The following is an 8,238-nucleotide window of genomic DNA, read 5'->3' as shown; positions in this document are numbered from 1 at the left end:
TAAAGCACTCTGAACCTCAGTCTTTCACCTTAAATGAGGATTATTGTACTTACGTCACTAGATTGTTTGAGGAATGAATGGAATGATTTTTAGGACTGTACCTTGTGTAATTCAGTGATATGAATGTTTCTTGTTACTACTGCTGTGGTGATTATTATTATTGTCCCAGCCTGCCCAGCTGTGTGATTTTCTACATTGGTACGTGGCACAAAAGGGAGGAACAGCTGTAGATTGTTCTGTTTTCAGGTGAGTGCTATGGAGAGAAAAAGTGGCAGCGGAACTGAGAGTGGTGGTTAGAGAATAATATAGCTAACTGTGTTTTAAGACTCAATCAAAAAATTTTTAAAACTTGTCTAATTGTATTAGCGTTGCTTTGTTTGACAAATTCCTATTTCAAAGTAATAATTTCTGAAAAAGACAGTTCTTCTATTTCATGTTAGACACACAGCATAATAATTAAGCTTCTAAGTGTTGATTATGTGCAAATGTTAGGAACAGTAAATTTTTTCTTATAAAATATACATTATGCTAAATATTATAAACTCGTTATAAGATGATTTTCCCCTACTAAAACATCACGAAAGTCTAAATGTTTACAATAAGTCAAGTGTTCTCTGACACTTAAATTCAACTTTCTATACCCACGTAAATTCAAATCCGGTGTTACTTAACCACCATCATACAAACTAAGCTGCTACCGTTTCCTTGCTTTAAAGCTATGAACATTCATTGTCCTACCTAGATTATTTGTATGGTACATTTTTCCCGTTTCTTCCATTATTTCTAATTACTTCAATTGATTCCTCTTTTCCCAACAAAACTTTAGAATCAGAATTTATTTAAAATTTCCACACTTTTTGTATTTCTCCCATTCCCAGTGGTCTTTATTTATGCTACACTTGAAATAATATGATGAACAATTAACTTTCAGTTTGTGAAAAGAGGAAAGCCATGTTTCACAGCTAGTATCAAATTTTTTTTTACTTATTTCACATCATAGATTCTACATTTACAATATTAGGAGAATGTTAAAACAAACTTTAGCATATGCATATGTATGTGTAAATACTTTCTTGTGTAAGATTTTAATTATAGAATAGTTTGACCTTTGTAAGTTGAAAATATTTATAAATAGCTATAAATAGAAAATATTTATGTTATCTAATATATTAGCTTAAAAATGGTAGTCATTCTGTTATCTAATATTTTAGTTAAAACTGCAACCTCTAGATTACAAACTATAGTACTTCCAAACACCAGAAGGGGACATTGGTAGTCAACCAGTTCTGGAAATAACAAAGTTAGTCTAGCTCACTCTCTTGTTTTAAGATAGGGTGTGACAGACTTAAAGCTCATGCCTTGAATCAGAAGAATGAAATGAAGCTAACAACTCGTCTTTACTCATTTCCCCCAAGGAGTTGAAGCAGAACAAAAACAAAGCTGTAATCATTTTTTCCTTACATTTTGGTCTTTATAGGCCAAATTAATTCTTGCTTCTTTTTTTTTTTTTAATTCTTGCTTCTAATTAATGTTCCTAATTAGCTTTGGATCATGGATGCTATATAAATCTGATAAAACTAGGCATCCTGTCCATAAAAATATACAAAATTTTAGTGCAATTTTAAAGAGCTCACAGTCTCACTAAAGCCTGTATAAGGCCCACAGACCAAAGATTCAGAACTATTCTGGACTGTAACGAGTCCATCCAAAAAGCTACAGGAGGAGCAGTTGTATATCCAGAGTAATCATGTGTTATATGTCCAGGTTTAACCTGACATAAATATTGAAAAACAAATGTTCAGACCAGCATTCAGAGTGTAAAAAGTGTCTCTTTCCTGATGAGTTCAATGCATAACAACTGACTCTATAGTAATCTTTCCACAGGAGTGAAAGTGTAGACTTTGTAATCAACATCCTTATCAGGACTAAATATCCCACTGTAGCTGGATTACTCAAGTTGCTTCTTTATCTGCCTCCTTCTGGTGCCAGACTTTGGCACCTCCAACAGAAAGTAGGAAGAAGAACTGAACGCATGAAACTCAAATGATTTTATTTTATTTTCAGTTGAATACCTTGACTAAATAGCTTGGTGCAAAGGAAACTGCTATTTAGCTCTAAGTTTTTGCCCTTTCTCTTACTGCTGTATGTAATATAGCATTGGCTGCCTCCTTAATGAAATATATAAATATCTTAAAGAGATTCTGTGGCTTCTGCACATTACATAAGCCGTAGTCAGTCTGCCTCAGAATGAATGCAGAAAAATTGTAAATTTAGTCTCAGAAGCATGCTGCTAAAGCAGACCCAGCCAACTTTCAGCCTTCAAAGCTGCTTTGTATAAAGCAGCACATTTAGAAATCTGTCGCTGGTAAACTCTATTCATACTGGATTAATAAGAAGTAAAATTTAACATGACTAAGAAAAGGACACAAAACATAAGAAAGGATCACAAAAATGGAGAAAGCAATAAATTCCAATAAAATCCAGTATTAATTAAGTTTTCAGATACCTAGACATTTATATGTTTTTGAATGCTGACAGTATACTCTTACTAGTGAAATGTCCCCTCTCTTGACCTCAAAGCCCAGTGGCAAATTCGCTCTTTGCAGTGTACAATATGCCTATGTTCCACACTGCTATTGCTTTTTCAGGTAGGCAAAAAGTAAATACATAGTAAATACTACCACCATCATTTAACATTAAATGTTTGACACAAAATAATCGACTTGACTACAATTATCGGAGTTAAGTGAGCTGCCTCAAATTCTTTGTGGAATGAGATCATTTCAAAAAAGATAAAAAACTAGGATTGAGGGATTTTTTCTTATCTCCATGGGAGATGGGTTAGTTTAATTTATGTAAAAGTTTTTTTTTCTTCTATATCTCTTTTATTTCAAGTTGTGTCCCTACCTTTATTGGAAGATTTTTTTAAAATTTTAACTTTATATAGCAAATTGTTTCAAACATAAAAAGAATAAAGAGTATAAAGGCCTCCTATATATTCATTATCCAGCTTTGACACTTAACATTTTCCCAAACTTGACTGTAAAGGGTTTTAATGTATCTATAATTGAAACTAGAATTATTTTATTTACATAATAAATAATATGTAATCAGATTATAAATAATATAAACCATAAAAAATTGGAAATCCTTGAAAGAGATCATTTTGAATTATTTTTAAAAGACAACTATTCTTCTTTCAGAAAGGAATTGGGCTTATAGACAGAATTCTTAATGGGAGTTAATTTTATTTTCATGGTGCTTGATGGTAATTTTTAGAAACATTTTTAAAAGAGGAGACTGTAAGAATAAGTATCAAAGTAACATGCCTAGCAATAGCCAAACCAAGTGGTCAAACTTATTAAGTTCAGTTAAATACATATCTCTCTATCAAACTGAAGCTGAGCTAATAGCATGTGATACACCGTTGCATGAGTCGGGCTTCCTAAATCCATTTCTTTGAAAAGAAATGAGGAGTGCAGCCAGTGCATTCATTGTACTGAGTCACTGGGTTGAAAAAGAGAAAGATAAACCACCAACTGAACAATCACATTTTTTTCTTCTAGGTGATTCACAATTCTTTGAAGGCTGGCACTCATCCAGTGCTCATTTCATGTATTTTGATCTCGGGCAACTTGGACCACGGGAATTTGATTATGTAAAAAACTCTCTAACTTATGTATCATCGTCATCGTTCAGTCACCAAATGGTGTCCAACTCTTTGTGACACCATAGACTGCAGCGTGCCAGGCTTCCCTGAGATCCTCAGACTTCCCTCACCACCTCCCAGAGTTTGCCCAAGTTTATTTCCACTGAATCGGTGATGCCATCCAACCATCTTATCCTCTGTCACCCTTTTCTTCTTCTGCCTTCAATCTTTCCCAGCCTCAGGGTCTTTTCCAATGAGTCGGCTTTTTGCATCAAGTGGCCAAAGTACTGGAAATTCAGCTTCAGCATCAGTCCTTCCAATGAGTATTCAGGGTTGATTTCCTTTAAGATTAATTGGCTTATAATAAAGCGAGTGAAAGTCGCTCAGTCATGTCTGACTCTTTGCGATGCCCTGGACTACACAGTCCATGGAATTCTTCAGGCCAGGATACTGGAGTGGGTAGCCTTTCCCTTCTCCAGGGGATCCTCCCAACCCAGGGATTGAACCCAGGTCTCCCATATTGCAGGCAGATTCTTTACCAGCTGAGCCACAAGGGAAGCTCAAGAATACTGGAGTGAGTAGCCTATCCCTTCTCCAGCAGATCATCCTGACCCAGGAATTGAACTGGGGTGTACTGCATTGCAGGCAGATTCTTTACCAACTGAGCAAACTGGCTTATAGGTGTAAACAAAAACAATTTTCTTTTCTTTTATTTTTTACAAAAACAATTTTAAAAAGATAATTTTCAGAATCATAGTGCTATGTTTATTAAAACTTTTTTTCAGCTAGTTTTAAATATTTGCTAGTTATTTGCACTAGTTACAAGAAAAATTACAAAATCATTTTGATTAATTCAGTCTAGGAAACGTTTCTTCTTTTTCTGTTTCCAAAGAATCATAGAAGAGCATTTTTGCTGGCAGTACTGGCTATAACTTTGGGGATATTAACTTATTATATTGATAAGCTTGATAAATATACTCTTCATTTAATTTTTGTTTATTAAATTTTAGGTTAAGCCTAAGATCTATTGTAAGAAAAAATGCTGTAATAAAATAAAGAAATATTAATCTTTATAATTTTATATTGTTTGTGATATCAAGTGCCTTTTTCTCTCTATAACATACAAAATCCAAGCTGTATTTTCCCCATGAATTTACAATGTGGGGGAAAAAAGAAGTCTTTAAAATTTAGAGCAGCAAGACTTCATACTTTGGAAAACAAGAAAAAATAAGTTTAAACTGCTCTTGTAGTAAAAAGCACACTTCACGCAGTGCTGTAACCCTTTTGAAGATTAATTTCGACATATGTATAAAGAACATTCAAAATATCCATGCCTTCTAAATATGAACACACAGTCATATATTCTTTTTTCTATATCAAGGATCATTATCTGATTTTTAAAAATATAATAAAGACTTCTTGGTATATTCCTTTATTTATTTTTTCATTGAAGGAAAATTGCTTTACAATGTTTTGTTGGTTTCTGCCATACAACAATGCAAATCAGCTATAATTATACATATATCCCCTCCCTCCTGAGCCTCCTGAGCCTCCCCCCATCCCACCCCTCTAGGTCATCACAGAGCACCAAGTTGGATTCTCTGTGTTATATAGCAACCACTCACTGGCTATCTATTTTACACATGATGACAGAGGAGCCTGATGGGCTGCAGTCTCTAGGGTGGTCAAGAGTCAGACATGACTGAGCATACATGCATAGTGTATATATTAATATGTTGATGCTACTTTCCCCATTCGACCCACTCACTCTCCCCTTGCCCTACTGTGTCCACAAGTCCATTCTGTACATCTGCGTCTCCATTTCATCCCTGCAAATAGATTCATCAATACCATTTTTTGTGATTCCATATGCATGCTTTAATATACAATATTTGTTTCTCTTTCTGTATAACAGGCTCTAGGTTCATCCACCTCGCTAGAATTGACTCAAATTCATTCCTTTTTATGGCTAACATTCCCTTGTATGTATGTAACACATCTTCATTACGCATTCATCTGTTGATGGGCATCCAGGTTGCTTCCATGTCCTGGCTATTGTACATAGTGCTGCAGTGAACATTGGGGTACATGGGGCTTTCAGAATTGTGTTTTTTCTCAGGGTGTATATATAAATAACATATATATAACAGAAGCAGAAGATATTAAGATATTATATATATGTATATATATAACGTATTATATATATATATATAATAGAAGCAGAAGATATCAAGAAGAGGTGGCAAGAATACACAGAAGAACTGTACAAAAAAGATCTTCACGACCCAATTAATTATGATGGTGTGATCACTCACACTCACCTAGAGCTGGACATCCTGGAATGCGAAGTCAGGTGGGCCTTAGGAAGCACCACTACAAACAAAGCTGGTGGAGGTGATGGAATTCCAGTTGAGCTATTTGAAATCCTAAAAGATGATGCTGTGAAAGTGCTGCACTCAATATGTCAGCAAATTTGGAAAACTCAGCAGTGGACACAGGACTGGAAAGGGTCAGTTTTTATTCCAATCCCAAAGAAAGGCAATGCCAAAGAATTCTCAAACTACCACACAATTGCACTCATCCCACACGCTAGCAAAGTAATGCTCAAAATTCTCCAAGCCAGGCTTCAATACGTGAACCGTGAACTTCCAGATGTTCAAGCTGGTTTTAGAAAAGGCAGAAAAACCAGAGATTGAATTGCCAACATTTGCTGGATCATCGAAAAAACAAGAGAGTTCCAGAAAAACATCTATTTCTGCTTTATTGACTATGCCAAAGCCTTTGACTGTGTGGATCACAATAAACTGTGGAAAATTCTGAAAGAGATGGTGGACATACCAGACCACCTGACCTGCCTCTTGAGACACCTATATGCAGGTCAGGAAGCAACAGTTAGAACTGGACATGGAACAACAGACTGGTTCCAAATAGGAAAAGGAGAACATCAAGGCTGTATATTGTCACTGTACTTATTTAACTTATATGCAGAGTACATCATGAGAAATGCTGGGCTGGAAGAAGCACAAGCTGGAATCAAGATTGCTGGGAGAAATATCAGTAACCTCACATGTGCAGATGACACCACCCTTATACAGAAAGTGAAGAAGAACTAAAGAGCCTCTTGATGAAAGTGAAGGAGGAGAGTGAAAAAGTTGGCTTAAAGCTCAACATTCAGAAAACTAAGATCATGGCATCCAGTCCCATCACTTCATGGCAAATAGATGGGGAAACAAAGGAAACAGTGGCTGACTTTATTTTTCTGGACTCCAAAATCACTGGGGATGGTGATTGCAGCCTTGAAATTAAAAGACGCTTGCTCCTTGGAAGGAAAGTTATGAACAACCTAGACAGCATATTAAAAAGCAGAGACGTTATTTTGCCAACAAAGGGCTATCTAGTTAAGGCTATGGTTTTTCCAGTGGTCATGTGTGGATATGAGAGTTGGACTATAATGAAAGATGAGCACCAAAAATTGATGCTTTTGAACTGTGGTGTTGGAGAAGACTCTTAAGAGTCCCCTTGGACTGCAAGGAGATCCAACCAGTCCATCCTAAAGAAATCAGTCCTGGGTGTTCATTGGAAGGTCTGACGTTGAAGCTGAAACTCCAGTACTTTGGCCACCCAATGCAAAGAGCTGACTCATTTGAAAAGACCCTGATGATGGGAAAGATTGAAGGCAGGAGGGGAAGGAGTCAACAGAGGATGAATGGCTGGATGGCATCACCGACACATGGGTTTGGGTGGACTCTGGGAGTTGTTGATGGACAGGGAGGCCTGGCGTGCTGCGGTTCATGGGTTGCAAAGAGTTGGACACGACTGAGTGACTGAACTGAACTGAACTGAGCAGGGTATATGCCCAGTAGTGGGATTGCTGTGTCCTATGATAGATTTATTCCTCACGCTCATATATTCTGCTCCCAGATATGTTCCCTAAGGGAGAAAATCCTAAATTAAAAACAATATTGTGCACAACGACACTACTTATTATAAAATAGATTAGCTACAACTTAAATTCTCATAGTAGGAAATAGTCACAAGAGTTACAGAACATCCACATCAAGAAAACTCTAAGCAATTCCATATCAATGAAAGAAAACATGGATATACAGGTCTTAACTAAAATCTCCTATGTATGTCTTGCTAGCTGGGGCTTTTGACAAAAGTTCTTAGTCTTCTATTAGCTTTTGAGAACTACAAAGTAGGCCTTTGTAGGCAAAGTAGGCCCTATAATGAAAACAAGTAGATCAACAGCTTGATGAGATATGAGTAACACCATAAGCTCTTGGTACTTAAGGTGTTCAGTTCAGTTCAGTTGCTCAGTCATGTCCCACTCTTTATGACCCTATGGACTGCAGCATGCCAGGCTTTCCTATCCATCACCAGCTCCTGGTGTTTGCTCATCAAGTTGGTGATGCCATCCAACTATCGTTCCCTTCTCCTCCTGTCTTCAATCCTGCCCAGCATAAGGGTCTTTTCAAACGAGTCAGTTCTTCACATCACATGGCCAGAGTATTGGAGTTTCAGCTTAAGCATCAGTCATTCCAATGAATATTAGGACTGATTTCCTTTAGGAATGACTGGTTGGATTT

The sequence above is a fragment of the Dama dama genome, chromosome 33 (assembly GCF_033118175.1).
Source record: "Dama dama isolate Ldn47 chromosome 33, ASM3311817v1, whole genome shotgun sequence".
NCBI lineage: Eukaryota > Metazoa > Chordata > Mammalia > Artiodactyla > Cervidae > Dama > Dama dama.
Note: the sequence above shows the minus strand (reverse complement) of the source record.